Source organism: Oncorhynchus clarkii, chromosome 17 (genome assembly GCF_045791955.1).
Source record: "Oncorhynchus clarkii lewisi isolate Uvic-CL-2024 chromosome 17, UVic_Ocla_1.0, whole genome shotgun sequence".
NCBI lineage: Eukaryota > Metazoa > Chordata > Actinopteri > Salmoniformes > Salmonidae > Oncorhynchus > Oncorhynchus clarkii.
In genome coordinates, this window is record NC_092163.1 from 56,255,883 (window position 1) to 56,264,157 (window position 8,275).

Here is an 8,275-nt window from a genome sequence, read left to right on the forward strand (position 1 = left end):
GGGGATTGGTGTGTTTTGGGTTTGCGTTGCAGTTCCGTTTTCTGTTGTAATAAGAGGTTGGAAGGTTATGTCTGTAGTGGAGGAGGACGTCACTGATTCCATTGTCTTTGTGGAATTTGTAGTTGTGAATGGTGTGGAAAGATTTTCTTCTGCAGTTGAGACCACAGCTGTACTTTCCATTGACGATTGGCTTGTTCTTGTTGACCTGTGTTCTCCAGTAGCCATTTCAGCTGAAGACATTTCCAAAGTGGATTGTGACATACCCGATGTTGACAATATGTTGGTGGTTGGACTGTTGTACTCAGTTGTTTGCGACTCCATTGGGGTTGTGATGGTTGTGCTTTGGGTTTGATTTACAGTTACGTCTTGTCCTGTAATAATAGGTGAGGATGTTATATGTGTAGTGGAGGGTGACTTCAATGATTCAGTTGTCTTGGGGGAGTTTGTAGTTGTGAATGGTGTAGAAATATGATCTTCTGCAGTTGAGACCACAGCTGTACTATCCATTGAAGGATGGCTTGTGGAACCATGTTCTTTAGTAGACATCTCAATTGAAGACATCTCCAATGTGGATTGTGATATTCCTGAAGATGACAATTTGTTGGTGGTTGGACTGGTGTCTTCAGTTGTTTGAGACTCCATTGAGGTAGGGATTGATGTACTTTGGGTTTGATTTACAATTATGTCTTGTCCTGTAATAATAGGTGAGGATGTTATATGTGTAGTGGAGGGTGACTTCAATGATTCAGTTGTCTTGGGGGAGTTTGTAGTTGTGAATGGTGGAGAAATATGATCTTCTGCAGTTGAGACCACAGCTGTACTATCCATTGAAGGATGGCTTGTGGAACCATGTTCTTTAGTAGACATCTCAATTGAAGACATCTCCAATGTGGATTGTGATATTCCTGAAGATGACAATTTGTTGGTGGTTGGACTGGTGTCTTCAGTTGTTTGAGACTCCATTGAGGTAGGGATTGATGTGCTTTGGGTTTGATTTACAGTTATGTCTTGGCCTGTAATAACAGTGTAGGATGTTATATGTGTAGTGGAGGGGGTCGGCAATGATTCAGTTGTTGTCGGAGAGTTTGTAGTTGTGAATGGTGTCGACACACTACTTTCTGGGGTTGAGACCATATCTGTAATTTCCATTGAAGTTTGCCTTGTACTTGTGGACCCAATGTTTTCACTTGTCATCTCTGTTGAAGATATTTCCAAAGTTGATTGTGACAAACTTGATGTTGACAATCTATTGTTGGTTGGACTCGTATGTTGAGTCCTTTGAGACTCCTTTGAGGTGGGGATTGGTGTGTTTTGGGTTTGCGTTGCAGTTCCGTTTTCTGTTGTAATAAGAGGTTGGAAGGTTATGTCTGTAGTGGAGGAGGACGTCACTGATTCCATTGTCTTTGTGGAATTTGTAGGTGTGAATGGTGTGGAAAGATTTTCTTCTGCAGTTGAGACCACAGCTGTACTTTCCATTGACGATTGGCTTGTTCTTGTTGACCTGTGTTTTCCAGTAGCCATTTCAGCTGAAGACATTTCCAAAGTGGATTGTGACATACCCGATGTTGACAATATGTTGGTGGTTGGACTGTTGTACTCAGTTGTTTGCGACTCCATTGGGGTTGTGGTGGTTGTGCTTTGGGTTTGATTTACAGTTACGTCTTGTCCTGTAATAACAGTGTAGGATGTTATATGTGTAGTGGAGGGTGACTTCAATGATTCAGTTGTCTTGGGGGAGTTTGTAGTTGTGAATGGTGGAGAAATATGATCTTCTGCAGTTGAGACCACAGCTGTACTATCCATTGAAGGATGGCTTGTGGAACCATGTTCTTTAGTAGACATCTCAATTGAAGACATCTCCAATGTGGATTGTGATATTCCTGAAGATGACAATTTGTTGGTGGTTGGACTGGTGTCTTCAGTTGTTTGAGACTCCAATGAGGTAGGGATTGATGTGCTTTGGGTTTGATTTACAGTTATGTCTTGGCCTGTAATAACAGTGTAGGATGTTATATGTGTAGTTGAGGGGGTCGGCAATGATTCAGTTGTTGTCGGAGAGTTTGTAGTTGTGAATGGTGTCGACACACTACTTTCTGGGGTTGAGACCATATCTGTAATTTCCATTGAAGTTTGCCTTGTACTTGTGGACCCAATGTTTTCACTTGTCATCTCTGTTGAAGATATTTCCAAAGTTGATTGTGACAAACTTGATGTTGACAATCTATTGTTGGTTGGACTCGTATGTTGAGTCCTTTGAGACTCCTTTGAGGTGGGGATTGGTGTGTTTTGGGTTTGCGTTGCAGTTCTGTTTTCTGTTGTAATAAGAGGTTGGAAGGTTATGTCTGTAGTGGAGGAGGACGTCACTGATTCCATTGTCTTTGTGGAATTTGTAGTTGTGAATGGTGTGGAAAGATTTCCTTCTGCAGTTGAGACCACAGCTGTACTTTCCATTGACGATTGGCTTGTTCTTGTTGACCTGTGTTCTCCAGTAGCCATTTCAGCTGAAGACATTTCCAAAGTGGATTGTGACATACCCGATGTTGACAATATGTTGGTGGTTGGACTGTTGTACTCAGTTGTTTGCGACTCCATTGGGGTTGTGATGGTTGTGCTTTGGGTTTGATTTACAGTTACGTCTTGTCCTGTAATAATAGGTGAGGATGTTATATGTGTAGTGGAGGGTGACTTCAATGATTCAGTTGTCTTGGGGGAGTTTGTAGTTGTGAATGGTGTAGAAATATGATCTTCTGCAGTTGAGACCACAGCTGTACTATCCATTGAAGGATGGCTTGTGGAACCATGTTCTTTAGTAGACATCTCAATTGAAGACATCTCCAATGTGGATTGTGATATTCCTGAAGATGACAATTTGTTGGTGGTTGGACTGGTGTCTTCAGTTGTTTGAGACTCCATTGAGGTAGGGATTGATGTGCTTTGGGTTTGATTTACAGTTATGTCTTGGCCTGTAATAACAGTGTAGGATGTTATATGTGTAGTGGAGGGGGTCGGCAATGATTCAGTTGTTGTCGGAGAGTTTGTAGTTGTGAATGGTGTCGACACACTACTTTCTGGGGTTGAGACCATATCTGTAATTTCCATTGAAGTTTGCCTTGTACTTGTTGACCCAATGTTTTCACTTGTCATCTCTGTTGAAGATATTTCCAAAGTTGATTGTGACAAACTTGATGTTGACAATCTATTGTTGGTTGGACTCGTATGTTGAGTCCTTTGAGACTCCTTTGAGGTGGGGATTGCTGTGTTTTGGGTTTGCGTTGCAGTTCCGTTTTCTGTTGTAATAAGAGGTTGGAAGGTTATGTCTGTAGTGGAGGAGGACGTCACTGATTCCATTGTCTTTGTGGAATTTGTAGGTGTGAATGGTGTGGAAAGATTTTCTTCTGCAGTTGAGACCACAGCTGTACTTTCCATTGACGATTGGCTTGTTCTTGTTGACCTGTGTTCTCCAGTAGCCATTTCAGCTGAAGACATTTCCAAAGTGGATTGTGACATACCCGATGTTGACAATATGTTGGTGGTTGGACTGTTGTACTCAGTTGTTTGCGACTCCATTGGGGTTGTGGTGGTTGTGCTTTGGGTTTGATTTACAGTTACGTCTTGTCCTGTAATAACAGTGTAGGATGTTATATGTGTAGTGGAGGGGGTCGGCAATGATTCAGTTGCTGTCGGAGAGTTTGTAGTTGTGAATGGTGTCGACACACTACTTTCTGGGGTTGAGACCATATCTGTAATTTCCATTGAAGTTTGCCTTGTACTTGTGGACCCAATGTTTTCACTTGTCATCTCTGTTGAAGATATTTCCAAAGTTGATTGTGACAAACTTGATGTTGACAATCTATTGTTGGTTGGACTCGTATGTTGAGTCCTTTGAGACTCCTTTGAGGTGGGGATTGGTGTGTTTTGGGTTTGCGTTGCAGTTCCGTTTTCTGTTGTAATAAGAGGTTGGAAGGTTATGTCTGTAGTGGAGGAGGACGTCACTGATTCCATTGTCTTTGTGGAATTTGTAGGTGTGAATGGTGTGGAAAGATTTTCTTCTGCAGTTGAGACCACAGCTGTACTTTCCATTGACGATTGGCTTGTTCTTGTTGACCTTTGTTCTCCAGTAGCCATTTCAGCTGAAGACATTTCCAAAGTGGATTGTGACATACCCGATGTTGACAATATGTTGGTGGTTGGACTGTTGTACTCAGTTGTTTGCGACTCCATTGGGGTTGTGGTGGTTGTGCTTTGGGTTTGATTTACAGTTACGTCTTGTCCTGTAATAACAGTGTAGGATGTTATATGTGTAGTGGAGGGGGTCGGCAATGATTCAGTTGTTGTCGGAGAGTTTGTAGTTGTGAATGGTGTCGACACACTACTTTCTGGGGTTGAGACCATATCTGTAATTTCCATTGAAGTTTGCCTTGTACTTGTGGACCCAATGTTTTCACTTGTCATCTCTGTTGAAGATATTTCCAAAGTTGATTGTGACAAACTTGATGTTGACAATCTATTGTTAGTTGGACTCGTATGTTGAGTCCTTTGAGACTCCTTTGAGGTGGGGATTGGTGTGTTTTGGGTTTGCGTTGCAGTTCCGTTTTCTGTTGTAATAAGAGGTTGGAAGGTTATGTCTGTAGTGGAGGAGGACGTCACTGATTCCATTGTCTTTGTGGAATTTGTAGTTGTGAATGGTGTGGAAAGATTTTCTTCTGCAGTTGAGACCACAGCTGTACTTTCCATTGACGATTGGCTTGTTCTTGTTGACCTGTGTTCTCCAGTAGCCATTTCAGCTGAAGACATTTCCAAAGTGGATTGTGACATACCCGATGTTGACAATATGTTGGTGGTTGGACTGTTGTACTCAGTTGTTTGCGACTCCATTGGGGTTGTGGTGGTTGTGCTTTGGGTTTGATTTACAGTTACGTCTTGTCCTGTAATAACAGGGTAGGATGTTATATGTGTAGTGGAGGGTGACTTCAATGATTCAGTTGTCTTGGGGGAGTTTGTAGTTGTGAATGGTGGAGAAATATGATCTTCTGCAGTTGAGACCACAGCTGTACTATCCATTGAAGGATGGCTTGTGGAACCATGTTCTTTAGTAGACATCTCAATTGAAGACATCTCCAATGTGGATTGTGATATTCCTGAAGATGACAATTTGTTGGTGGTTGGACTGGTGTCTTCAGTTGTTTGAGACTCCATTGAGGTAGGGATTGATGTGCTTTGGGTTTGATTTACAATTATGTCTTGTCCTGTAATAATAGGTGAGGATGTTATATGTGTAGTGGAGGGAGTCGGCAATGATTCAGTTGTTGTCGGAGTGTTTGTAGTTGTGAATGGTGTCGACACACTACTTTCTGGGGTTGAGACCATATCTGTAATTTCCATTGAAGTTTGCCTTGTACTTGCGGACCCAATGTTTTCACTTGTCATCTCTGTTGAAGATATTTCCAAAGTTGATTGTGACAAACTTGATGTTGACAATCTATTGTTGGTTGGACTCGTATGTTGAGTCCTTTGAGACTCCTTTGAGGTGGGGATTGGTGTGTTTTGGGTTTGCGTTATAGTTCCGTTTTCTGTTGTAATAAGAGGTTGGAAGGTTATGTCTGTAGTGGAGGAGGACGTCACTGATTCCATTGTCTTTGTGGAATTTGTAGGTGTGAATGGTGTGGAAAGATTTTCTTCTGCAGTTGAGACCACAGCTGTACTTTCCATTGACGATTGGCTTGTTCTTGTTGACCTGTGTTCTCCAGTAGCCATTTCAGCTGAAGACATTTCCAAAGTGGATTGTGACATACCCGATGTTGACAATATGTTGGTGGTTGGACTGTTGTACTCAGTTGTTTGCGACTCCATTGGGGTTGTGGTGGTTGTGCTTTGGGTTTGATTTACAGTTACGTCTTGTCCTGTAATAATAGGTGAGGATGTTATATGTGTAGTGGAGGGTGACTTCAATGATTCAGTTGTCTTGGGGGAGTTTGTAGTTGTGAATGGTGTAGAAATATGATCTTCTGCAGTTGAGACCACAGCTGTACTATCCATTGAAGGATGGCTTGTGGAACCATGTTCTTTAGTAGACATCTCAATTGAAGACATCTCCAATGTGGATTGTGATATTCCTGAAGATGACAATTTGTTGGTGGTTGGACTGGTGTCTTCAGTTGTTTGAGACTCCATTGAGGTAGGGATTGATGTGCTTTGGGTTTGATTTACAGTTATGTCTTGGCCTGTAATAACAGTGTAGGATGTTATATGTGTAGTGGAGGGGGTCGGCAATGATTCAGTTGTTGTCGGAGAGTTTGTAGTTGTGAATGGTGTCGACACACTACTTTCTGGGGTTGAGACCATATCTGTAATTTCCATTGAAGTTTGCCTTGTACTTGTGGACCCAATGTTTTCACTTGTCATCTCTGTTGAAGATATTTCCAAAGTTGATTGTGACAAACTTGATGTTGACAATCTATTGTTGGTTGGACTCGTATGTTGAGTCCTTTGAGACTCCTTTGAGGTGGGGATTGGTTTGTTTTGGGTTTGCGTTGCAGTTCCGTTTTCTGTTGTAATAAGAGGTTGGAAGGTTATGTCTGTAGTGGAGGAGGACGTCACTGATTCCATTGTCTTTGTGGAATTTGTAGGTGTGAATGGTGTGGAAAGATTTTCTTCTGCAGTTGAGACCACAGCTGTACTTTCCATTGACGATTGGCTTGTTCTTGTTGACCTTTGTTCTCCAGTAGCCATTTCAGCTGAAGACATTTCCAAAGTGGATTGTGACATACCCGATGTTGACAATATGTTGGTGGTTGGACTGTTGTACTCAGTTGTTTGCGACTCCATTGGGGTTGTGGTGGTTGTGCTTTGGGTTTGATTTACAGTTACGTCTTGTCCTGTAATAACAGGGTAGGATGTTATATGTGTAGTGGAGGGTGACTTCAATGATTCAGTTGTCTTGGGGGAGTTTGTAGTTGTGAATGGTGGAGAAATATGATCTTCTGCAGTTGAGACCACAGCTGTACTATCCATTGAAGGATGGCTTGTGGAACCATGTTCTTTAGTAGACATCTCAATTGAAGACATCTCCAATGTGGATTGTGATATTCCTGAAGATGACAATTTGTTGGTGGTTGGACTGGTGTCTTCAGTTGTTTGAGACTCCATTGAGGTAGGGATTGATGTGCTTTGGGTTTGATTTACAGTTATGTCTTGGCCTGTAATAACAGTGTAGGATGTTATATGTGTAGTGGAGGGGGTCGGCAATGATTCAGTTGTTGTCGGAGAGTTTGTAGTTGTGAATGGTGTCGACACACTACTTTCTGGGGTTGAGACCATATCTGTAATTTCCATTGAAGTTTGCCTTGTACTTGTGGACCCAATGTTTTCACTTGTCATCTCTGTTGAAGATATTTCCAAAGTTGATTGTGACAAACTTGATGTTGACAATCTATTGTTGGTTGGACTCGTATGTTGAGTCCTTTGAGACTCCTTTGAGGTGGGGATTGGTGTGTTTTGGGTTTGCGTTGCAGTTCCGTTTTCTGTTGTAATAAGAGGTTGGAAGGTTATGTCTGTAGTGGAGGAGGACGTCACTGATTCCATTGTCTTTGTGGAATTTGTAGTTGTGAATGGTGTGGAAAGATTTTCTTCTGCAGTTGAGACCACAGCTGTACTTTCCATTGACGATTGGCTTGTTCTTGTTGACCTGTGTTCTCCAGTAGCCATTTCAGCTGAAGACATTTCCAAAGTGGATTGTGACATACCCGATGTTGACAATATGTTGGTGGTTGGACTGTTGTACTCAGTTGTTTGCGACTCCATTGGGGTTGTGATGGTTGTGCTTTGGGTTTGATTTACAGTTACGTCTTGTCCTGTAATAATAGGTGAGGATGTTATATGTGTAGTGGAGGGTGACTTCAATGATTCAGTTGTCTTGGGGGAGTTTGTAGTTGTGAATGGTGTAGAAATATGATCTTCTGCAGTTGAGACCACAGCTGTACTATCCATTGAAGGATGGCTTGTGGAACCATGTTCTTTAGTAGACATCTCAATTGAAGACATCTCCAATGTGGATTGTGATATTCCTGAAGATGACAATTTGTTGGTGGTTGGACTGGTGTCTTCAGTTGTTTGAGACTCCATTGAGGTAGGGATTGATGTACTTTGGGTTTGATTTACAATTATGTCTTGTCCTGTAATAATAGGTGAGGATGTTATATGTGTAGTGGAGGGTGACTTCAATGATTCAGTTGTCTTGGGGGAGTTTGTAGTTGTGAATGGTGGAGAAATATGATCT